Source organism: Lissotriton vulgaris, chromosome 2_1, assembly GCF_964263255.1.
Source record: "Lissotriton vulgaris chromosome 2_1, aLisVul1.2, whole genome shotgun sequence".
Lineage (NCBI taxonomy): Eukaryota > Metazoa > Chordata > Amphibia > Caudata > Salamandridae > Lissotriton > Lissotriton vulgaris.
Genome location: NC_141687.1, coordinates 422,023,972 through 422,050,566, shown reverse-complemented (window position 1 = coordinate 422,050,566; position 26,595 = coordinate 422,023,972).

The following is a 26,595-nucleotide window of genomic DNA, read 5'->3' as shown; positions in this document are numbered from 1 at the left end:
CCCGGGCCTAAGCAATAATAAGACAAAAAACAAAACTCAGCCAGTAAATGCGACCCAAAACCGGACATCTAGAACCAAAATGTCACTCCTGTGCTGATGCACCTCCGTCCGCACCGCCGGGGCCTCCACTCCCAGTGTCCATCTTAGGCAGCGAGTCCAACCAGTCGCCAACACTGTCCGGTCAATCAAAACAAAAAGTGCTTTCTTGGCACTCGATGCGAAGTCGAGCTGGACACAGCATCGCATACTTAAGTCCCAAGTCCCGCAATCGACGTTTCACTCCCTGGAATCCCGTCCGCTGCCGCTGCACTTGAGGAGTGAAATCAGGGTAGATAGAAATGGAACTGTTCTCGTATTTCAGTGGGCCATGTCTACGAGAGGCCTGGAGGATAGCGTCCCTATCCCGAAAGTGGAATAGCCTAGCGATGATAGGCCTCGGGGAGCCCCCGGCTTGGTCTGTCCACCTGGGAAGCGGTACGCACGCTCGACCGCAAAAAACTTACTGAGGCCTGCGTGAGCAAGATGAGTCACAATTAAGTCCTCCACCAGTAGGTCCACGGTAGTATCACCACTGTTCTCAGGTACCCCGACTAAGCGGATGTTGTTCCGTCGGGCCCTATTTTCGTACTCCTCCAGACGTCTGGCCATCAGATCATGCTATGACCGCAGGTTGCCGATCTCCGACTGCGCTTCCGCCATGTCAGTGACAAGACTGGAGGCCTTAAGGTCCAAGTCTTTGACCCTCTCATTGGTCTTAGGCAAATCCGCTCTTATGAGGGTGACATCAACCGCCACTGTGTCTATCTTCGAGACAATGGCCTCATACTGGTGCCCCATGTCCGTCTTGATCCCAGCGATGGCGTGCATGAGATCCTGGAGGGACACCTCCGATGTCGCCGCCAGGTCCGTCTTCGGGTCCTCAAGACTACGGCCAGCAGCACTGGGGGAACCTTTCGGTTGTGTGTAGCGGTCCATGACATTGGACTGGACCGAACCCCCACGAGTCGGCACCTTTGTCTTGCGCTTCTCAATGTCGGGTTTAGTCGCCATATTGGAAGCCGCGCCCCGAAGGGCCTCTCTGGACCTGATGTAAATGGCAGTGATCTGTGGTTCGCCAAATCAGTACTTCTGTCCAAAATCGTAGCCTGCGAGACCAGGGTTGTGGCCAGAATGCACAGCGGGTCAGGCCACCGCTGTCCGAAATGAGGAGTACGTCCAGAGCAGTCAATTAGGAGGTAGAAGGGAAACCGAAAGTGAAAGTGTCAATGACACTGGTGGAGCAGATGTCCGGTGACCGCTGTTGTTGAATTACGTCTCGGCCAGCCAGAGCAGCAGAGACCCCGGTCCCGTCCGGGGTTAGGCCAGAGAGTTAAAGACAATGTAGAAATGGTTCCCAAAGTCCGATCTCAGCCCAGGAAAGTGTATCAGGATCAGCAGGAGTAGAACTTCAAAAGCCCATAAAGATATTCAGGATATTAGAAGGATACATGCAAGAGGGCGGCGCGGGTCTCGGGAGCCCTCTGCTCACGCGACCATCTTGGATGCCCGCGTAGCTCCTCCTCCCAGTGGGTGTTTTATAATGCCAGATATCCAAAAGACCTTCCCATGTTGCTATTTCCCCAAGGGCACAAGCCGCCGCAGAAGGCCGCAGAGGCGTCCCCTTTGACCAATCCAGTTCTGGATTCAGGATAAAATTAAAATCTCCTAACACATACAAGGCAGGTTCCCCCACAATGCCAGTTGATCATTCTGGATCATCATAGTTTTGTCCCTAGATCCCAACCAAGAGGATCACTAAGTCGTCCTTATGACAATGTGCCACCGCATATCTGCCTGCCAGATCTACACATATCTCCTGCAATTTGTCTCCTAATCCTCTCACTGCCCAAATCAAGACACCTCTGGCATGTGTGGTGAAACACTGACCATGCATCCTACGTTGCGTTAGGACTCCGCAATCTGGCCCCAAATGTGTTTCTTGGAGTATTGCTACATCTACCCTGTGCCTCTGCAGGTAGGCTACTACCTTACAAACTTTTCTACAACAGTTTAGTCCCCTTACATTCCATGTACGGAATTGTATCATTGAGAGCCCCGAGTACCCATCTCCGCACACTGAGATTCATCCACTATTCATAATTCATCCCAGCTCAAGAACTACTTATACAAAATCTGATACAGATGAAAGAGACTGGCTGGAAAACAGGCCAAATGGGCAGATCACTGTAATAATATGACAGAAGTAGAACAGCCTACCCACTTGTCCCACTCGCCTCAGGAACCTCGTGAAGGCCTCATAGGCAAATGAAAGTAAAAATAACAATTCCAACGAGCAGCGCCAGAGTTCTAATTGCCAAAGCCAAAACCCAGTACAAGTGTGTTCTATCAGAATGAGTGCTTTTTGGAAATAAAAGTCACCCACAAGTAAGGGTTGTGTTGTACATGACAGTGCAGAGAAAAATCTGAGTTCTCATGTCTTTGAAAGGGTTGACAACAGATACCTTATTACCCAATACAGATAAGTTGTTTATATAGGGTGAAAACAACTATCTAGGATAGCTCATCCGCTAGAAATGTAACTAGACCACCACAAGAAACCTAAATCAAAGAAGACCAAGGTCTAACCATAACGGGGATCTAAAGCTCCCGCAAGATGTTTGCAATTTTTTATTCAAAATGCATCCCCATTGTAATTCATGTGGTCGATATCTCGGTATATGGTTCACTGAATGGGATTCAATCAGCTGAAAATGCTTTTTGATGTGGATTACTGGCAGTTCCAAAGATGATCTAATTATACTGCGACTATTGATGCTCTGGCTTACTGCTTTGGCCAAAGCTGGGATCTATTTTAACAGGTTAATTATAGAATGTTGTCGCTCACTCACAAATTGGTGCTGTATTCCCCGGGTCAAGTATGCGAAGGAAGGGTTTGACTGGTTAGTATTGTCTGATCAATTTACTTCACTATCTTCTGCTAAGTAGAGCATGAAAAAGGTTTTGAAAGCAATTTTTTTAGACAAATGTCATGACCGTAGAATCTTGTTAGACCTGTCAGGCTTAGGGTGGTCCCCCCCAAACCTATGCTTGTGCTTATTCCTTATTTAATTTTCGTATATGTCCCTAGTAAAGTGGTACTACATGTACCCAGGGCCTCTAAAATAAATACTACAAGTGAGCCTGCAGCTCTTCTTGCGCCACCTGCTTCAGTAGCCCATTAAACGTGTCTATGGCCTGCCTGTGCCACCTGTGTGGGCTGTGCAGTTTTTAAATTCCCATTTCAACCTGGCAAAACAACCCCTAAGGGCAGTATGCAATGTATTTAAAAAACAGGGCATGTACTTTTAAGTCTCTTGGTGAAAAACTCTTAAATTCATTTTTCAGTAATGCAGGGCCTACCTCACCCATTGGATAATTTTGAAGTTACCTAATTACATTTAATAAGTTGTAATTTCCAAATGATTCCAGATAACCAGTTCATGTTTGGTGTCTTTGGAATTATAATGAAATATCCTTACTGATTATGAAGTTGGATATTAAGTTACAGTTCTGAAAATCCAACTTTTATAATGTTGGCCTTTTCCTGTTTTAAGCCATTTAATACGTGTAGCCTGTCTCTGTCATATGACTGGATGGCTGTGTGTATTTCTCTTAGACAGCACAACACATTCGAGAGCCTGGGTGACACTGGATGGGCCAAGGCTAGACCGGGAGGAGGCTGGACCTGGGCAAAGTCCTATTTGTGCTTGAACAGGCTGTGTCCTGCCTTCACATAAGAGGCTGCATACCCCCTGTATTTGATCTGGAGCCAGGACAGGACAGCGAAGGCAGGATCCCTGGGGATACCTGTGGTCTTCAAATGGAAACCTCTAGAGCAGTGGTTCCCAAACTTTTGACTCTGGAGGACCCCCATTTAGTCACCACTGGAAGCCGGGAACCCCCAAGCAATTGTAGGATTGAATTTTCAAACATTACAGTAATTCGGAAAAAAATAAACACACGTGTGCACACAAAACAAATACTCTAATTTTAGGGGCATATTTACAAGCCCCTATCACCATGGGAACGTCTATTTTTGTGATGTTCCCGTGGCGATAGGGGCTTCACCATATTTACACTGCAGCCTTAATCAACTTAATGTGGCTTAGCGCTGCCTTATAATGAAGCCCCACTTTCATGCAATGCTTAGCGTGAAAGGGCTGGGCAGTGGGAGTTGCGGCGGGTGTTCCACCCCAACACCCATTGATTTTGACGCTGCCTTCTATTTACAAGGGCAGCGTAAATAGGTGGCAGCACCAAGATTAAGACCATGGAAAACCTGGTCTTAACTTGGCGAAACGTTGAGAAATGCTTTATTTCTCCTCGAATTTGCTCTTCCCCATGGAAAAATCAAAACACCTTGGATTGTTTATGTTCAGGAAGGTGGCCCTTCCAGCACATAAAAAATCTTTTAAAAAAATACACTTTGTAACTTCCACGTGTGCTGCATTAGGCAGCACACATAGAAGTGACAAAACGGCATTTCAAAATTGTTCATGTGCAGGAAGTGGGAACTTCCTACACATAAACAATCTTCCCCTGCACGAAGACACCCTTGCACTATGGTGCAAGGGTGCCTGCATTGGCACTACACTGCTAAGTGTAGCACCAGTGAAGGGGGAAATACGAGGCTGCACCAAATTCTTGTAAATATGGTGCAACTCTGCGTTTCTGAAGTGGCGAAGCATGTCGCTAAGCCAAGGAGGTTAACGACATGCTCCGCCAATTCTATTGTAAATATCCCCTTAGTATTTTATATTGAAAGAAATTGCAAAAAAATAAAACATTTTAATGGGGAGGTTGGTGCTGCATCTCCAAGACTAACTTTTGAATGGTTGCTTTTATTCCGTAGTACGAGGCTCCCGACAGTGCCAGACTGGAAACCCAAAGCAGCCCTGGCAAATGTTCTCATACTAGTCCCTATGTGGTGCACACCAAGTGCAGTGACTGAGCCCGACCACTACAAAGGGAGCTTTGGAAGGCTCGCCTCCCCAAAAATATGTAGGAAACAATGGTGCAGTCTAAACAACATTTATAATTTTATAATGAATTGTATTAGCTTTTAAAGAATAGTAAATGAAGACCTAACTGTGCATCAGGATACAACAATCTTTGTTGGGGTTCTTCAATGATTCCCTTATTATCACCCTCCAACAGGGCCTCTCATCTCTCCATAGCCCCTCTGTCACATATATATTTCATTTGTTTTATAGCATCTCTCATACCATTGTAGGATGTCAAAGCACTTTACATCACACACATATAGACAATGAATCATATGTGAAAATCAGTGTATGGAAAATGTTACATAAGGCAAAGGGGACTACTAGGTGCAGGATTCATATATCATTCATACTGGTAGGCATTTTTAACCGCTTCAGCGCTGCACTAATGTTCGCGCTGTTCTAAAGATTCGAAAACAGGCGTGGTCGTGACGGAACGGTTCCGTCATCAGCACAGCCCAACCAACGCTGATGACGGAACCGTTCCGTCATGAGAGTCGAAGGGGTTAAGGAGTATTTGGCCTGGTGAAGCACAAACTAAGATTTCAGAACATAACACAGAAGTTAGCATTGACTTTAACATTAAAAATGATTTCCCCCCAAATAAACCTTTTTAACAGCATCCAGATAATTATAGACTGGAAAAAAACATAAGTTACTAACTTGTACCATGCAGTTTGCAAGCAGGTCTTTGATGAGAGTTTATAGGTCACTGTGCTGCTAGATCACGATTGCCCCTTTTAAATTGCACAGTAACAAAAGAATTTCTGTGACAAAAGCAGAAACCCACTGACCTATTCACATAAAATACTGTTTTTTAAAATGCATGGTACACGTTCTTTGCAGTAGGCATATTAACCCTCTGTACTGCATAAGATACGTCAAAGCTGCCACTGGACAAAACTCTGAACTCTCTCCAGCATATACATTAATCATTGGCATTTTCATGACACTTTTATTGCTGCTCAAACTGCTAATTTTACTGGGAACTTTGCAGTGCTTTTCAAACTGCTGCCTGGGGACCCCCTGGGAATGTGCCACGGACCCCTGGGTGTCCGCGGACCACAGTTTGGGAAACCCGGCTCTAGAGGCTTCTCACCTACTTTAAAGGCACAATTGGGTATAAATACCCGACCTTAGACACCAACTCTTCAATACACCTCTGTACCTGAGGATGCTCTGCCAGGAAAAAGGGCTGCTGTGCTGCTGAAAGGACTGCCACTCTGCTGAACTGCTGCTCTGAAGGACTGCTGCCTTTCTGTGCTTAGTGGTACCACCCCAGTTCTGGCCCCGTGGAAGTAGGCCTAAGGTGCTCAGCCAGCGTGTGTTGATCCAGCGGTACTGATGTATCCCCTTTCCTGTGCTGCGCAACCCTGAGCAGAACCAACATACTTTCCATGCTGCTACGTGGATCAGAACCATTACAAAGACCTGCATCACATGACAGTCCCTCACAGCTTTGGAACTGCGACCGTGCAACATATCCTCGGTGCATTCCCTCGCATCCCCTCTTGACTGCAGCCTCGAAGACGATGACAGATTCTGCATCGCAGCCTCTCAGCTCTTCGGAACCGATGCATCGCCCAACTGCACAACGCATCCTCGAAGCGGAACTTTGCATCTCTAGCCCTCGTTGATGGGATCCTCGACGTTCACACAGGATCTTACACCTCATCCTCACCTTACCTCAGAACTGATGCATCACTTTGGCTGTGCAATGCATTTTCGACACAGATCCTCACAATGCTCTGCAAACCAGGGATTTAGGGTACTTTGTTCGGTGCAAAATACACAAACTTTTAATAAGGGGGTCCAAGGGAACTTATTTTCAAAGACCAAGTAGTATTCTGTCCCCAACCTACAAAATGTAACCATACAAGGAAACTACTGGTCTATCAAAAAAGAAAGGCAGTTTAAGGAAAAAACAGAATCTGTGTCGTCACCACAACCTGTTCTTAATTAGGAAGGAATCCCATCCGCCCACCAAGTGGCAGAACTTCATCATCTGGGATTAGTTGTAACCGGTATAACCGGTGCAGCTCACCCTGTGAAATGGAAAGCTGCACTGGGCCATAACACCAGTGATGGATAAAGCCACACCTTGTTTTTTTGGGTCAGTGGTGCTGAATACATTTAAAGTGCTTCAAAACATAATAGGATAAGGGTGCAATTTAAAATTGACTACTATGATAACTACGGGTACTTTAATATGCGCTATCACAGTGTCAAATCTAAAAACAGTGTGTTGATAGTTTGACAGAATAACTATCAATAGTTGGTTTAACGGGTCTACATGTTTCAGCCGCTTTGTTTAATGTTAAACCTATTGGCTTTCTTCAGGACCAGAATATACACTCCTGAAAACGTGACAAAACTGTGCCAAATCAAAAATAATAAATCAAGAAATGGTATATGTGATACATCCTACCATACTCTGTGAAATCGATACGTGGAAACGTACCACGGCTACACATGCACACGGGGAGCCAGGAAGTGTGTACGCCAGGAGACCGCCGAAATACGGGCTCAGAATCCCGTGTTGTCCTAGTGCCCGGCAATATCAACATCTAACACTATAGACCGTTATCATACTTATCATAGGTTTTAATTAACTTGCTTTGGATTTAATGTTTTTTATGTTTAAGTATGAGAAAAGCATATGGAACAATTTGCCATGTTGTCCTGGTGGTGGTTGCTCAGCGATGCACTTTTTCTGTTTTGTCAATGTTACCTTGGGAACAGTTTTAACAACCCTTATCTCGCTCTTTTAATATTCATTGTCATAAATTAGCTTTTACCTTATTACAACAACTTTCAACTGATGCTGTTTATTTTTTACAGTAGTCAAATTTATCCTGTTCACTTTATTATGAACTTTTATAAAATGTGATTATAGGGAAGGGCACGCACTAGATGATGATGTGTATGAGGATGTGTATTGTCAGAAATGAGGTCTCTAGTTGGCAGAGGTATGCACTCTGTCCAAGTAGGGTCCACCAATCTAGATACACACCCTAAATCAACCTGTGCTCACCATCTGTTAGCTTGGCACAATGCAGGCTGTCTGAATACAATGTGTAAAGTATTTGTGCTACAGTAAAGCAGTGACAAACACCACACAAAAATACTCCACACCAAGTTAGAAAATAGAGCTTAATTTAATGAACAACACAAGACCAAATGATAAAAATCCAATAAGTAGAACCAAAGTTATGAATTTTTAAAGATTACATTGAAACATAGCGCTTAAAAGTCAATAGCGCTTAGAGATTACTTGAGGTCGCGCTGGACGGGGTCAACTCTGGAAAGTCAAACTGAGCGTGATTGAGCACGGGTTGGATACAGAAGCCATGCAGACCCCACTGAATACAGTACCTTACTGGAGGATACGTAGATGGAGAGAACACTATGTGTCGGCTCGGAGTCACACAATCAGGTCTCGCGACATCGAAGAAACTATGTATGACGAAGGTACTGCATCGTCGTTGAGCCTCACAGTTGGACCCTGCATCATCATCGAACCCCTTACATTGAAGGCAATGTGTCATTATTGGGCCTTGCAGTTGGGTCCCATGTCATTGTCGAGCCGCGCACGGATGTTCTCGAAGCTGTACTGTGTCAACATAAAAGTAGAATGCGTTGGTTCCAACCGGCTCAAAGACGGTGATGCGTGTGTTTTTAAACAAAAACAGCTGCATAAACCTCTTTCAAGGCCCAGGACTAGATTGCCACTTATTGGCAGGGCAGGACTCACAGTTGGCAGAATCCAGCACCTGAAGCAGATTGAAAGACGTCTTTGATGGCCCTGAGACTTCAGAACAGGAGGCTAACCAGCAAGCCTTTGGAGTCCCTTGGTTCTGGGGATGTACAAATTCTGGTCCATTCTTTCTCACCACCAGGCATGTGGCAGCAGGCAGCAGGACAGGAACTGCAGAGCAGGAGTCCAGCAAATCCAGCAGAATACAAAAGAGTAGCAGACCTTTCAGAGGTACAGCAGTCCTTCTTCTTGGCATAGTATCCTCAGATCCAGAGTGTACTGAGTTGCCAGTGTAAGGTGTCCAGTACTTATACCCAGTGTACCTTTGAAGTGAGGGAGACTTCAAAGAGGCCTTTCAAGTGCACAAGGACTCTGCCCTTCTTGCCCAGGCTGAAGCAGGGCAGTATGCAGCTGTGTGGGGTCAGGCACAACCCTTTTCAGGTGCAAGTGCCAGCTCCTATCTCCCTCTTGGCCCAGGAAGAACCATCAACCTGGTGATGGGCCATCAGGAGGTGAATGTCAACCCTCAGCTCCCTTTGTGTGTGACAGTCTAGAGAGGATGCACAAAGCCCAGCTGTCACTCATCCCAGACATGTATTCAGAGCAGGCAGAGGCACAGAATGGTTAAAGTAAGAAAATGCTAACTTTTCAAACGTGATTTGAAATCATGGGGGCCCAATTACTATTGGTCAGGGACCTTGGGTAGTTGGTCCCTAAACAGAAGATTAAACAAATAATTAATATAGACTCAATAAGATCTATATTTGAAGCTGTCTAGCCGGACAGATACTTTAATATTCAATTAGTTTCCAATAAATGATACAAAAGACATTTTGCCTGTATCCAACTCAGCAAAATAGGACGAACAATGTGTAACAGAAAATGCTCAGGCAGAGTAAGTCGTTTGTATGTAGGTTATCTGTGCCTGTACTTGTTTTCTTGCCTAAACTTTTTTTTTTGTTTTAAATTTTTGAAAACCTTTATTTGAGGAAATGGATGCGTACAAATACGGGCCTACAACCCGGAGGCCGGCCACGAAACAAAACTGGAAAGCACCATCATCAATTAAAGGCACGGAGTGGTTAGATGATTAGACTCTGTAAGTCAATGTTATTAACTAACTAGAACCACTCGACATAGGATTAAAGGAGGTTAATTTTTATATATTAAAGAATAAAGGATCGGTCGTATAGGTAGCAACCTGGTGTACGTGGCGGGGAATAATCCAACTGTTTCGTTGCAGTACAGCAAAAAAGCAATAATCAGAAAGGTCCATAGCATGCAAAACATAGGTTCGCTTATAATTCCTCAATGGTAGTATCCACGCCCGACCACATGTACCCAGAGACTAACTGAACAGCAATTCCGCAGTAATAAAAACCATCAGGGAAACAGATAAGTTGCAATCACTATACATCCCAACCCAAGAAATAAGAAAACAAGAATACTAAAGAGGAAAAGAAGTAGGGGGACTCCACGTTATTGTACCCGCCCCTCAGTGGTAATGGCGAGCAATAATACAAATAGTGAACGTGCTTGGGGGCGGATCGATAAATTCAGGAGAAACAGTGCCATGAGTACCATGTTACATAAAATACCTATTCCTCCCCTCACAGTAACTCACCCCGCGGGGTTACGCACAGTCGTGGAGACCCAAGAAAAGGATACAAAAGAGCCATAGAAACAAAGAACAACCTAATAGACCCTACTCCACCCGTCCCACCCTGCACCCCTGCAGAAGGCTCCGGCCTACCCCCCCCAGCAGCGTGCCTGTCGCCCTAATTATGAACCCGAAATATAGAAAAAGAGAATATAGAGAAACGGAAAAAGAAAGGGAGAAAAAAGGAAAGCCTGGGGAGAGGAACCATTAGCAAATGGTACGGCCCCCACCCCCGCCCACTTACGCCATGAGTGTGGCCCAAAACGAAACTGGCAAGTGTTCAGTAACACGTAAATACAAAGGAATCAACAAAGTATCACAATGTAGGGCAGTCCATAACTCCATTCACCGATCAGTAGTCCTCCGAAAAGAACCGGGCTCATCCTAGTCCTTTCTTAGCCAACGTCGCAATGTGCGTAGATCCCGTGGGCATAGGACATGGCGATGAAGAAAGGCCGTGGAAAAGTTGCTGGATTATCAATGGAAGCAGCCAATAGAACCCCCTCTCCCGAGGGCAATGCAGAAACTGTTCACAGCAGCCGTATATACCAGTGTCAATGAACACCAGCGGTTCCACCCGTTCATGAATCGGATCATCGCTACCCCAACCAGAACGCGGGGAACAATCAACGACCTCACCGGGCCCATCCGCGTCCTCAAAAGCTGACCCGGGAGGAATGGCGGCCATTACATCCCCCTGCACACAGGAATCCCGGACCAAGGTCAACCTCCAGGTCTTCAAAGCTTGCAGGACGTCGCTAATCGTGGGTTCGAGCTCACCAGTACAGGCCCAAGCGGAGTGCAAGGGCAAGAAATTGGCATCCCGGGACCCTGCACGGGACATGGCAGCAGCCGCCATTTTGCGACAATTACGCCGTCTCTCCGGACTCATCTCCAGGGGTGAGCTCAACAGCAGAACCCCGGCGGGACCCCCCTCAAGCGCACAAGCAGCACCCACAGCGCTGAAATAGTGATCACAAGGGAGGGGGACCGGCCGGTGACACCGCTCTGCCAAAATCCCTCTTCGCCACCAAGCGAAGGAGCCCGGTACGGCCGGACGGCAACAAAGGGGGGAGCCACCAGACACGGCGTCCCCAACCCACAACTTGCCGCACACCACCTCTGGAGCACCGGACGAGTGTCCCAGGCACGTTCATTTGTCTCCGGGCTCTTCGCACATCGACATCTTCCGGCCGGCCCCAGACCTCCACCCGAGGCCGCCGCCGACACCGTCTCGCCGGCAACTCGCTAAGGGCGAGACCCCGGTCTCAACCCCGGGGAGGCCGCACTTTCCGGGAGGACGCCGCTGTGGATCCACCGAGCACCGGACCCACCGGGATGGATGGTAAGTGACTACAAAGCTCTGCATATAAGTTGTTGTCCGTTTTGGGCAGGATGAGCGACAGGATATTAGATTGTAGGCAGGTAGGGCGGCGGAGCCGAGCTAACGTGCGGCCATCTCGTTGTCGAGCTTGGCTCCTCCCCTTCTTGCCTAAACTTGATTTTCCTTCCTGTGCCCAGTTCTCCCGCGGCCCGCCCATTTTTCCGCCGCTGCGTCCCTATGGCCCAGCCCACCTGCAATCCCATTCGCCGCCCCGCTCCTGCCTCCCAGCTGCTCCTACCTCCCACATCCCTTCATATGGAAGCCGCACAGCGGTGAAAGGAGTGACCCATGACCCTGCTCGCAGGCAGGTCGCTCCCCACGCTGCTGTACGGCTCTGCCTGCATTGTTTTTTCCTAATCTTGTATTTTTCCCCTGTGCCTAACTTTCTTTCTTGCCCAGACTTGTTTGTATTCCTCTTTGCCTGTACTTGCTTTCTTGCCCAGACTTGTTTTTATTCCCCTGTGCCTGTAGTTGCTTTCTTGCCCAGACTTGTTTTTATTCCCCTGTGCCTAACTTGCTTTCTAGCCCAGACTTCTTTTTATTCCTCTGTGCCTGTACTTGTTTTCTTGCCTAAACTTGGTTTTCCTTCCTGTGCCCAGTTCTCCCGCGGCCCCGCCCATTTTTCCGCCTCTGCCTCCCTGAGACCCACACACCTGCAATTCCATTTGTCGCCCCTCTCCCGCCTCCCAGCTGCTCCTCCCTCCCACATCCCCTCATATGGAATCCACTGGTGCACCTAAGGCAAGCCCGTCTGTGCCCGTCCCTGCCTGGACCGCTCCCAGCGCCAGGACCCCTGGACACCATGAACACCACGACCCCCAACACCGCTACAATGCCAGAACCCTCCACGCATTCAACACCGGACGATCACACACCTGCTTCCTGGCCGCCCCAAAGTGCACCCACGGAGCTTTCACCTGCCGGAACTGCAGTTTTACAAGCCCCACCACGCTGCCTACCAGGAAAAAACCCAACCACCTAAGATGCATCCTTCTCAACACCCGCTCCGCCCAAAAACATGCTGTTGAACTCTGGGACCTACTCGACTCAACCTCCCCAGACGTCGCTTTATGACGGAGACCTGGCTGAACCCCGCCTCGGCACCAGACATAGCCATAGCCGTCCGGGAAGGCTACAAGATCACCCGCAAGGACCGCACCAACAGAGCGGGAGGAGGAATCACCATCGTCCACAGGAACACTCGCAGAGTCTCGACCAACACCGAAGACGCCCTCAGCACCGCTGAACACCTGCACTTCCAGATTCACACCGACCCCAACAACACCCGCATTGGAACCCTCCTCTACAGACCGCCCGGACCCCGACCACAGTTCAGCGTCTCCATCACCGACTTCGTCAGCACACACGCCCTCGCCTCCACGGACTACATCCTTCTCGGGGACCTGAACTTCCACCTTGAGAACAATGACGACACCCACTCCACCACCCTGATCAACAACCTAGCCAACCTCGGACTCAGACAACTCGTCACAACACCCACCCACTCCGCCGGTCACACGCTTGATCCCAACTTCTCCGGAAGCCCCTACGTCTCCTTCAACCATACCACCGAACTCCACTTGACCGACCACCGCTGCATCCAATTCACCTTCAAGAAACCCACCACGCACCACCGTGCCCAGCAGATGCCTCACCGCTGCTGGAGCAAAGTCACCGAAGATCAGCTAGCAACCACCCTCGCCCAGAGCCCACCCACCGACCATACCGACCCGGACACCCCCGCCCGCAACCTCAGACAGTGGATCAACGACTGCGCCAACACCCTCGCCCCAATCAAGAAACCCTCCAACAATCATACCAACAAGAAAGCCAGCTGGTTCGGCGAAGACCTCCGGGCCTCCAAGCAAACCTGCCGAAAGCTGGAGAAGATCTGGCTCCGTGAACGAACACCGGACAGCCATGCCGCCCACAAGAATGTCACCCGCAGACACCATCACCTCATCAGATCCGCCAAAAGGGCCTCCTTCAAAGACCGCCTAGACAACAACGCGCACAACAGCAAAGAGCTCTTCAACATTGTGAAGGATCTCTCCAATCCCAGCTCCAAAACCAACGATGTACCACCCTCGCAAGACCTGTGCGACTCGCTGGCCACCTTCTTCCACCGCAAGATCACAGACATCCACGACAGTTTCAACACCACGACCGCCCCAACAACCACTGAGACCTCCGCCCCCATGACCACCATCCACACCAACCGCCTGCTCTACTGGACCAACATCAACGACGATGACACCATCAAAATCATGAACATCATCCACTCCGGATCTCCATCAGATCCATGCCCACACCACATCTTCAACAAAGCCAGCACATCCATCGCACCCCACCTACGGAAAGTCATCAACACCTTGTGACCGGCGGGGTAGGGAAAGGCAAAAGACGTGTCTTGGTGATGTTCAAACCAGGTTTTATTTGGTTAAACAAACGGTCTGTGCAAGTTTTCCTGGATGTGGCTCTTCTCGGGGGAATGGCTTCTTTCACGCCAACACTTTCGGAGTACGCCTTCCTCTCATCTTCGGGTCAGGCTCCTCCTCCTCCTCCTCTCCTCGGGCTCCGTGGTGACCCAGACTCCACCGAAGGGGAGACGCAAGAGAGGGAGTATCAGATACAAGTGGGTACAATAGACAGTCTCAGGGAAAGGGGGTGAGGACAACCTTGGTGCTCGGGGAAGTTGTAGTGCAGTGCAGGATGTGATTACCGGGATATTATACTATGGACTACGGGGCACCTCTACCCTTGTACCGAACCCAACCCGCTATCCGGTCACGCACCTCGGTTAGCCACGCCCCTCCAGGGGAGCGGCTGGGCGATGCGGTATCCGTTGGCCTCCTGGCTCCGTTGACCCCGCGGCTCTCCTCTGGACTCCTGCCCCACGACATTCGGGAGTCTCCTCTGCTGCCAGGGCGTCCTCCGTCCAGTACTTCATGACGGTTCTCGCCTTCTCCTCCGATGTTGCTCTCGCCTCCTCCTCCAAAGCTCCTCTCGCCTCCTCTTCGAATACCGCTCTCGCCTCCTCCTCCGGTGCTCCTCTCGCCTCCTCGTCCACGCTCTTGCTCCATGCCGCTCCTCTCCACTCACTGACCGCTCCTCCGGTGTACAGACACACCTGAGCCTGTGGGCGGTCGTCTCTTAAGGCGTTTCCTGACTCCTCCTCTGCTATACTCCCACCTGGCCACTTAAAGGGCCCGAGTCTCATCTCTTCATCATCGCAGCTATACCTCTCCTCATGACAGTTCCATGCAGGGGCCGCTGACGTCTGTGGAAACAAGTGGGAGGGGTCACAGGTTACGGGCTCACTCCGGGTAACATGGGGCGGGGGCCACCCATCCTGGTTACACACCTCCTTCGAGACAGCAATCTTCCCGGAGAGCTGAAAGCACGCCAAGATCAACGCCTTACTCAAGAAACCCAAAGCGGACCCAAAGAACCTCAAGAACTTCCGGCCCATCTCCCTGCTCCCGTTCCTGGCAAAGGTCATTGAGAAGACTGTCAACGAACAACTGACCCGCTACCTCGAGGAGAACAACATCCTGGACCCTTCCCAGTCTGGGTTCTGCAGCAACCACAGCACCGAGACTGCCCTCATCGCCGCCACCGATGACATCAAGTTCCTGCTGGACAACGGAGAAACGGCGGCCCTCATCCTCCTGGACCTGTCAGCCACCTTTGACACGGTCTGTCACCACACACTACGAACACGCCTCCACAACGCTGGGATCCAAGAGAAGGCCCTGGACTGGACCACCTCCATCCTCTCTGGCAGAACACAGAGCGTCCGCCTTCCCCCCTTCCGCTCCGAAGCCACCGAGATCATCCGCGGCGTACCACAGGGCTCATCCCTCAGCCCAACTCTGTTTAACATCTTCATGGCACCGCTCGCCCATGTCGCTCATCGGTACGACCTCCACATCCTCTCCTACGTCGATTACACCCAGCTGATAATCTCCCTCACCAAGGACCCCCACACCGCCAAAACCAATCTTCACGAAGGAATTAAGGCCATTGCTGAATGGATGAGGAACAGCCAACTGAAGCTGAACTCGGACAAGACGGAGGTCCTCATCCTCTGATCCAACCCTTCGGCCTGGGACGACTCCTGTTGGCCGACCGCATTGGGAACCGCTCCAACACCCACCGACCACGCACGCAACGTAGGGGTCATCCTCGACTCCACCCTCTCCATGACTAAACAGGTCAACGCTGTATCCTCCTCCTGCTTCAAAACCCTCCGCATTCTCCATAGGATCTACAAGTGGATCCCCACTGAAACGAGAAGAAGAGTCACCCAGGCCCTTGTCTGCAGTAGGTTCTACTATGGAAACGCCCTCTACGTAGGAGCCTCGGCCAAACTCATGAGACAGCTCCAACGCATCCAGAACGCCTCTGCACGCCTGATCCTCGACATCCCTCGCCGCAGCCACATCACACCCCACCTGAGAGACCTGCACTGGCTCCCGGTCAACAAGAGGATAACCTTCAAGCTCCTCACCCACACACACAAGGCACTCCACAACACCGGACCAACGTACCTCAACAGATGACTCAGCTTCTACACCCCCACCCGCCTGCTACTCTCCGCCGACCTCGCCCTCACTACAGTCTCCCACTTCCGAAGAGCGACCTTAGGCGGCAGATCATTCTCCCACCTCGCAGAAAAGACCTGGAACACCCTCCCCATCCACCTACGGCAGACCCAAGACCTGCTGACCTTCAGAAAACTCCTCAAGACCTGTCTTTTCGAGCAGTAGCAGCATTCCTCACCCCAGCGCCTTGAGACCCTCACGGGTGAGTAGTGCACTTTACAAATGATATGATTGATTGATTGATACTGATGTTATTAACAAAATACTTTGGGACACCATTACACATGAGCGATTTTGCAAGCTTGTGTCCCACTTCAAATTTCTTTTTTTCATTTTTTTAAAACGAATTAAATATTAAAGTATATGTCCGGCCGGACAGCTTCAAATATAGTACTGATTGTGTCTATATTCATTGTTTGTTTAAACTTTGCAAAAGTGTCATTTTCTGAATTACAATTTAGTTGTTATTTTAAAGTGTGAGTCCAGAGACCCCAAACTTGAAATTTCTTTCTTGTTTCACTTGGAAATTACACTTATAAGATGGAACAAGGTGTTCCCAATGTTAACCTAAGGGCAAGATAGGCCTTGCAGTAGTGAAAAACGAATGTAGAATGTTTCACTACCTGAACATGTAAAACCTAAAAGTACATGTCCAACATTTTAAATACACTGGCCACTGCCCTTGGGGGTGTCCAGGGCCCACCTTAGGGATCACATATGCATAAATAAGAACGTTTTAACCTGGCAAGTGGGTTATCTTGCCAGGTCGACATGGTAGTTTAAAACTGCACACACATGTTCTGCAATAGCAGGCCTGAGACATGTTTAAAGGGCTACTGGAGTGGTTGGCACAATCCGTTCTGACGGGCCACTAGTAGCATTAATTTACAGGCCCTAGACACATTTGGTGCACTTTAGCACTGGATTTATAAGTACATTAAATACCCCAATTGTGGACAAGTCAGTGTTACTATGTTTTAAGCAGAAAGCACATGCACCAAGGCACTGGTTAGCAGTGGTAAAGTGCCCAGAGTCCTAAAGCCACTAAAAATGAATTCAGCAAAAAGGGGAGGTGGAAGGAAAAATGTTTGGAAGTGACCCTGCAGAAAGGGTCAATCCCAACACATATTTTTGTTGGTGTTGTTAGAGTGTAAGCACTATCACTTTTTAACATTTTTAATGTTTTGTTGGCTAAGCTCGAATAAACTATTTTACTCCCTGTTTATAACAGCACAGCATCTGTGCATGGCCTTTTCCTAGGCTACATACATACAATTTACATGATTCCAGTTGCACATTAAAAAAATCAAAGGCGCCTTCAAGATAAAATAAATAAAATCTGCATTAGATATTGCTGTCCACACATTCAGCCAGATTCCAGTGGTGATCCAGACCTTTGAATTGGGCTTTAGAAAAGAGATCAAACCTTTGTTATTCTTCTGCTTTGGTGACCTTGCTGGTCTAGAAATAAGTTATACTTCATTTACGGTCTTTTAATTGAGTGTTGATATTTGTGCTCATTTGATAAGCTATTTGAGTAATGCACCTTTTGCATGCTCTTTGAATCTGCGGTGCTCCAATATGCAGCCTGTCTGACTGGCATCTAAATCGAATGCAAAATTAACTTTAATACACATGGAAATTTGGCAGCCTTATTTGTAGTCTGGCTGCACTTACAAACTGAACATTTAGTTTTTTGCGGTCATTGACAGTCTGGTCAGAGCTGAGCAACCGAATAATAAGGAGCAGAGGAGGTCAGTCGGGCAAAGTCCTGTTCGGAGGCTGCTGCATGATAAATTGGTACTTGTAATATCTGCATGGGGTAGAAAGCGAGAAGCAAGACAGTCGAATCTTTGATCCAATTTTATCTAGATACTTTTATAATCACTCAACAACGAGTCGTCCCAGCAGGGGCAGCAGAACTATGATACATCTATATGTGAGCACTGGAAGCTAATTTTCTTTCCTCATTTCTTCATAGCTAATTAAAAACCTTACTTGAGAAGCGAATCCCAGACTGTAATACATATGTACCTCACAGAGATAACATTTTACAATAAAGAAGGACTAGCAAGGCTCACTTACTCTAACCAACTACTACTGCAAGTGGTGCTGGAAACATTTTCAGAGTGGAGTTGCTGCCATCATTGTTACTTCACTGAAGTCATAGGGAACAATCCAAATGTCACACGCAAAGAGCAAGTGCTGTAAATATATTCAACAAGACAGAAGTGGTGATGGTGTAGTGTGTAGCTGCTGGTGCTTATTCAAGGACACTGATGCAAACTTATTTCTAAATCATGGTGCGGCAGCACACTGTCATTTCGTCATCTTACTTCATTAAATCACAGTGTCTCATTCTGTTTAACTTCTCCTGGTAGCTCATAATATTTAATCACCTTCGCCCTATTCCCTCTCCGCATTTCTTTTCCACATCTGGAGGAGATTCATCTGTTTCCATGGAGCACAAGACTAACCCAAAAACCAACAAATCGACAACAATAATTGAGAATCATTGGATTAACCACTAACTTTGGGCTACGGAGTAGATTGCTAGCTGCCCTAAAATGCTTCATCGCCTTGCTTGGGAAGTAAGGGCTATATAAAGACAATTGCAATACAGTACACCAGAAATTACGCAGATGGACATATTAAAGCTGCATTGCAACGTCTGTTAAAAATTTACACCAGTTGACCCCTCAAATGAACTGCAAGGAAAGGGTGAGCTACACATGAGTTGTGAGTAAAGCTCTGCTACAAGTGCCAACTAAGAATATCAGTAATATTTTGTTGGGCCTGGCCCTCTCGCTCCACATTTTTGCCTTCCTTTGCTGAACCGTTTTTTGTTGTCTTTTAGTACTCCGTGTACTTTACTCCTGATAACCAGTGGTAAAGGTTTTGTACTCTTCCTTGAAAACATGGCACAGTTGGCCTATGCCTGATTGGTATATTGAATGTATTTATAAGAGCCAAGTATATGGTATTACATGTATCCAAGGGTATACACCTGTTACAACGCATTTGTTACAACGCACTACCGTTACAACGCGACTTTTACAACGCATACCATTACAACGCATTGCGCTGGGGGGCGCTCTAGGATAGGGAATAAGTATAATTTACTATCCAACACCTTCCCTAGGGTCCACGGGGACTGGAGTTAGAGTAAATTATACTTACCACTATCCAGCACCTCAAAGCGCTATGCGTTGTAATGGTATGCGTTGTAATGGTCGCGTTGTAACGGTAGGTAGTTGTAATAGTATGCGGAGTAACATGGTACATCCGTATCCAAGGCCTGTTAGTTAAAAGCTACTAGTGGACTGCAGACCTCATTGTAACTCCCACTACAGTAGCACTGTGCATGTCTCAGCCCTGCCACTGCAACCTGTAGCGCAGTTTTAAACTGCCTTCTCGACCTTGAAAAATAAACCTACTGCCAGGCCCAAATCTTTCTAAGTAAGTCACCACTAAGGTGACTCTTAACTACTTCTAGAGCAGGGTGCATGGTATTTAAAAAGCAGGACATGTGACAGTAAAACCCCCCTAATGTCTTTATTCACTGTTGGAAGGCCAACTCTACCATAGACTAATGCTGGTTTGTCTAATTACACTTTATAGTGATAACTACATTTTGGGAAAACATAGAGAAACGCTTCTTCCTCTCAAATGAAATGTTATCTAAACCCCTCTTTACTAATAAAGCCGGATTTTAAGTAACAATTCTGACAATGCCACTTTTAGAAAGTTGTCATTTTTCTGCCTAAACCAAATGTGCCTTTATTACTGTTGCATGTTGCATAAATACTTTACACCTTGCCTCTAAGTTAAGCCTGACTGTTTTTATGCCAAGCTTACAGAGGGTTGAGCACAGGTTAAGTTAGTGACTTTTGCAGTCAACCCTGACAAGGATTGTGTTTAATATTTGAGTAGGGCTTCCATCCCTAACAAGTAACCACTTAGGCCCAGATGAACAAAGCTTCCCATTTGTATTTCTTAATTAGCGACTCCGTAGGAATCGCTATTTATGAAATGTAAAGGATATGTACTAAATTTGCGATTCCCCTATAGCAAATTCTTGCAAAGTAGGAACCTCTATTAGGGAATCGCAAATAGGAACTGCCATTGCATTCCCACCTATGACACTCTATTCCCCAAGGGAACCGCAGAAACAAATCTAACCCCTTTCATTGTTTTTTTATGCATGCTCTTGGTAAAACACAGGAAAGATACAAAGAAAGTTTCAATACATTTATTGAAACAATTGTAGTCTTACATAGAAAGAATGTACTATGATTATTAGGCAGATACAACTAAGTAACCAGCACTGTAAACACTGTGAATAAACAGTCCAACCATGGCAGTGCGATTTAGACGTGGTCAGAAACAGAGAAGAAGCGGCAATGGAGATGTTTGACAACTCTCCGATAATCAATGCTCAGTTGCCAAACAGCAGTGTACAAACGGAAGGAGGGGTCAGCGCTATATGGGACCTCTTCAAACAGCTGGAGAAGGCGATGAAAACGGAACAAGCCAAGTGGTGGGAGCAGAAGTCTCTTACCCGCTACCTGGAAGTGGGACGCATACCTCGTGGCCTACAGATTATGCTGGCCCCCAGCTTTGAAAATCCCGACCCAGATATGTTGCAGGATTGGGCAAAATGCAATCTGGGAAACTCAAGCCGGCTGGTAAAAATCCTCATTCAATATGCAGAAAGTGATGGGGTGAAATTACAAAAAAAGATCCTGGACTTGAATGAACAGATAGGAGCACTGGCAGATCAGACACAAGAGAAAAGACTCAGAGAAGAAATGACGCTGAGGTTAGCCAAAGAGGAGGACATCATAAAAAAACGTAAAACATTTACATTTCAGCGTGATAAATTGGATTATCAAAATGGGCGTATTTTCACATTTTCACGCAAGTATGATCCCCCAAAGAACACCACAGCGCAAAACAATTCGCATGGGAGCTGCCAATACAGGTTGCACCTCAGCGTCCTCTACGGATATCAGTTCTGTGCCTGACAGTGACTCTGAACAGGAACTGCGCCCAAACACGATGCCATTGGGGTTTACAAAGCGGTCGTTGGGTCAGGAGGTGGACTGCCTCCGCAACGACCGCAAAGTAACACTGAGGTCCCAGGTAGCAAGCTCAGCATCAGCCAAAGGAAAAACATCGAACGCAGACAACGCAGGAAGTGCAGGACTGCAAGGTCCAGCGGGAGGACAAGCACCAAAAAAGAAAACTCGCAAGAGATGGAATCGCCGGCAATAAGACAAGTAAGAGATGCAATGACTGTGATTAATTTGACGGAAATGCATTTAAGTGAAAGAGAGATTAGAACGTTGTCATTGGGGTTAAACTATTGTCCACCTAGTACCTTCAATTATGCCCGCACCAGGATGGATGTTTTTAAATTTGTGCGTAAATTGAAACTGCGCAAATTATATTTGATGAACAAGAATAAAAACACCAAGACTACTACAGTCAGTGGTGGGGGCAATGTTGAAAATCTGGGAGTCACGGCAGGAGAATTTGATCTTTTTTGTGACTTACAAGATCTAAATAAGGAAGGTGGAACTGAGGAAAATACACAGGAGGAGAGGAGTTTGAGAACTAACACCCCAGGGGCCACCTCCTTTAGAGCAAAGTCAACGTTCAATCCAATAATGGCCCATGACAATATTGACGTCTTCAATGATCTTGTAACAGCAGAGATAAAGAAACTACATAAAGCATCAATATGTGATGACAAGAAGAGTAATCATTGTAATATTGCTTTTGGCAGTCTAATGAAGAAAATACAGAATAATAAGGACATAATTGTGAGGCAATCGGACAAGGGGGGAAATATTGTCCTCTGGCCTTTAAAACTGTATATGGAGGAAGCTCTGAAACAATTGAACGATAGACAATGCTATTGTATGAGTGACCCCCAGAAAGCCAAATCAGCATGGGACAAGTTTAACATCAAACTTTATGGGTGGAAAGGTAAGGGACTTTTAAGCAGTGATGAACTCAAATTCCTCAAAACAAACTACCCAGTGATGCAAGTCTTTTACATGATTCCCAAAGTCCATAAGGACCTGTTAAAACTCCCAGGAAGGCCTATTATCTCGGCCAGACAGGGAGCCTTTGAAAACACTTCACGCTACATTGACCATTTTCTTCAAAAACACGTCAAAAGTTTACCATCGTACTTAAGAGACTCTATGGATTTTCTGGACAAAGTAAAGAAAGTGGTTTGTCAGAATGATTTTTTTTTTTTTTTTGAAAACCTTTATTCAGAAAAGAAGGATATACATGCGCAGGCCCACAACCATCATGGCCGGCCGCAAAAGCAATCAATAAAACAGGAGAAACTTAAGCCAATCAGGAAACAGGATATATCAAAGTACATCAAATGCGGTTATGGGGCTCGCAGACAGGATATGAGGTTTTCATTTTGAAATTTTAGAAGAAGAGTGGGGGCTGCAACAACAAGGGCATCGCACCTCACAGGATAGGAGCAGAAAGGAGACGATTGGGGCCAACCCCAATCTCAGTCGGAGATAGGCTATAACCAAAGCAACTATACAATCCAAGCAGCCACGGCGATAATACTGGACGGGAAACCACATTACAATGATCCACATTTATAAAAATCACCCCAAAGAGCCTACCCCCCAGAACTGAAAAACAGAGGCTTGTCGAGAAGCCGAAAAGAGAAAAAGAAAGGTGCAAGACCAAGAGACAGCCAACCCTACGAAAGGGGAAAGAACCCTCCCAAAGTCAGAAAAGAGCAACAGAGACCATAGAACAAAACAAACTAAAATAACAAACCCCCCCCCGCACCCGCCACCCTGCACCCCTGTAATGGCTACGGCCTAACCCACTAACAGCGTGCCTGTCGCCCCGAAACTACCCCACAGAAGGGAAAGTATTAAAAAGAAGTGGAGGAGGAGAAATCAAACAAGCCCCCGTACACACGATACCTCCCGCCGGCGGTATCCCCCCCATAGCACAATAATCATCAATAAGCAGAATCAGTCAGCATTAGCACGGGGAGGACAGTCACCAGAAACCCCCCCCCCCGACCCCCTGCCCTGTGGGGTAATTGGTGCAAACCCGGCAAGAACAAACGGAGCAACCCCAGGGAATTAGAAGTCAACCCTGCAAGCGTCACAAGGAGTTATATCGCCAAAGTCGTAACAGTTGCAAACCGAGGAAGTGTCCCAAAGTTCAAAGCAGTGGCAAGGAGCAAAAGAGTTTCCAAAGTCAATGTCAGCCCTGATCAGTGCGAATCCGTTCCGGAGCACATCTCAACCAAGTCACATCAGACCAGAAGCAATCAAAGCGTATATAATGGACCAGGGCAGTGAAGGCTGAGCACGGGTCGGTTTCAAAATGGCGGCATCCGTTGCGCAGACTGGCCGGGACAAAGGAAAATGGCGATCTTCTCCGACGGGACCGTGAGACTCGGCAATAAAGAACAGGATTTCCAACGACCATACACCATCGAAGAGGAGATGTAGAGGGAAGACCATGCGCTGCAGTAGATGAAGGAAAGGTGGGGCCGACTCTCAAAGGAACCAAATCGGGCTGCCGCTCGGGTCCCTGCAGATGGAGGGTCAGATCGGTCGTCTGGATCGCGGAGTTGTGTGCAGACACTGCAGCAACAGTGGCCGGCCGCAAGCAAACATCGTCCAGTTTCGCCGCCAGAGAGACACAAGCGTCGGTGAATTGCGAGCGGAGCGCTTCAATTGCCGCCATTACGGACCTCAATGAATGTGCGTCATCCACCCCCTCCATCCCGGGGCTCAGAGGACGGAGGGGAACACAAACTCCAGCACACAGCACCGGGCTCCGGGCACACATTTGGCGATCGCAATAGCAAGGGCGTCCCGAACTGGCGCACTCAGAACAGACACTGGCCGTGGGTGCAGCCCGTCGGCCCCGGGACGGAGAAACGGGGGCAGGCACACAACCCACAGCCGAGGTGCAGGAGGATCCCAGCAGTGTCTCTTCGCCATCCATCAACAAGGACAAGAGTCAAGAGCAAAAAAAAAAAATTCCAGACCTGGAAGACCGGCCACAATCGCGGTCCCACAGCCAAGGTTGATGAGGTCCCTCTCGGGTGCTTCAGAAATCGAGGACCCGGCGGCAGCCCGGGATTAGGCCGAAAATAGAACACAACATAACTTTGTCGCTAAAAGGGGTAGAAAATCCGGGAATGCACCATTGGCATCAGGCAACCTTTGTACAGCCAGGCAAGGGGCGTGGGTAGAGGATAACCAACAGGATAGTCGAGCCGCCGGCGGAGGTCGGCGGAGCCGGGAGCTTATGCGGCCATTTTGGATCACGGCTTAGCTCCTCCCAGAATGATTTTTTATTAATCACCCTTGACGTTGTGTCACTATACACAAGTATAAATCACCAGGATGGTCTGAAAGCAGTAACTCACTTTCTAAAGATCAGACCAGCACAATGAAATGATCATTGAAATGATTGAGATATGCCTGACCAAAAATTACTTTTTGTTCCAGAACCAAGTATTTCAGCAGTTAAGAGGAGTTGCGATGGGGGCTTGCTTCTCCCCGAGCTACGCGAGCTTGCACATGGGGATGTATTAGGAGCAGGTCCTAGGAATCGCACATGCTGAAACAGTGAGAACTAACATAGTGTCACTACACAGGTTTATTGATGACCCTTTCTTTATCTGGAGAGAATCAAGGAAGGAGGCCGAGCGCTTCATTTCTGAAATTAATGTTAACAACCTTTATTTACAATTTACTGGGACAATTAGTGAGAGTCATGTCAACTTCCTTGATGTTGAAATACACATTGAGGCAGGAAAATTGCAGACCAGGTTGCACCGCAAAACCACAGCGGGCAACACGGTCCTGCACGCATCAAGTCATCATCCTGCCCACCTGATCCGAAGCATGCCCTATGGGGAGATGCTAAGGCTCAGGAGAATATGTAGTACAGAGGAGTCTCGCTTAACAGCACAGGAAAGCAGCAAAGACAGATTTCTGGCACGAGGTTATCCTTTAAGCTTGATAGAAAAAGCTATAACAAGAGCCAATACAACTGGTACCTTCATGCAATGTGTAGGGGTTGTTGATCCATCTCAAGCAGAAACCAAAAGTGACAGTGATCAACCAAGACTGATAACAGCTTACAGTCGCCAGCACAAACATATACACAAGATCATTGGCAGAAATTGGCCTATTGTCAAGGGTGATCCTGTAATTGGAGGAACCCTGGCATTACGCCCCGCGATTACATATAGCAGGGCAAGATCAATGAGCGACATGCTGGTTTCAAATAGCCCCGAAAGAACCAAGAAAGCAGACTGGCTGCATAAAAGCAAGGGATTCATCAAATGCGCTGTATGTAAAGCTTGTACACTGGGGAAAAACAAAACTGCATATACGACCCCTTTTTCTGAGACATCAACTTTGATTTCCCAAAAAATAACTTGTAAGACAGATTTCGTTGTGTATGTGCTGGAGTGTGCGTGTGGCCTGCGGTATGTGGGAAGTACCAAGTTGCAGGTCCACAAACGCATACTCCAGCACATGGGAGCGGTCCAGAACAAGGATGAGTCTTACCCTGTGGCACGCCAAGTCAATGCACACCATGGGGGAAATTTAGGGTGTCTCACCTATTATGCAATAGACACAGTACTGCCTCTATGTAGGGGAGGAGACAGGGAAGCCCGTTTGAGAACATTGGAAACAAGATACATATTGGAGTTGAATACTAAGACTCCTAACGGGCTTAACGCCACAGAGGATCTGTATACCTGTCTCCAACACTGCTGATCAACAGTTGAGCACCGGTTTTGTAATAGGGAACGACGCATGTTAAGAATAACTGGCTGTTGACCTAAACACAAGATTATAAGAAAGAGCCTTTTAGACCTCTTCTCTCTTGATTTTGAAACACAGGGACATATATATGTAAAATACACACTACACAGTTTTTTTTATTTTGTATGTGATTTAAGCTGACGAGTATCAGAAAACTGAACCACGAGGGCAATATAGAAGCAGTGATCTTGGACATCGAGCTTGCCCACTTGGGATTTATTAATGATCTTTCCCCATGTTTCTGCCTTTACAGTTATTTCTCCCCGTCATAACATTGCAGATTTG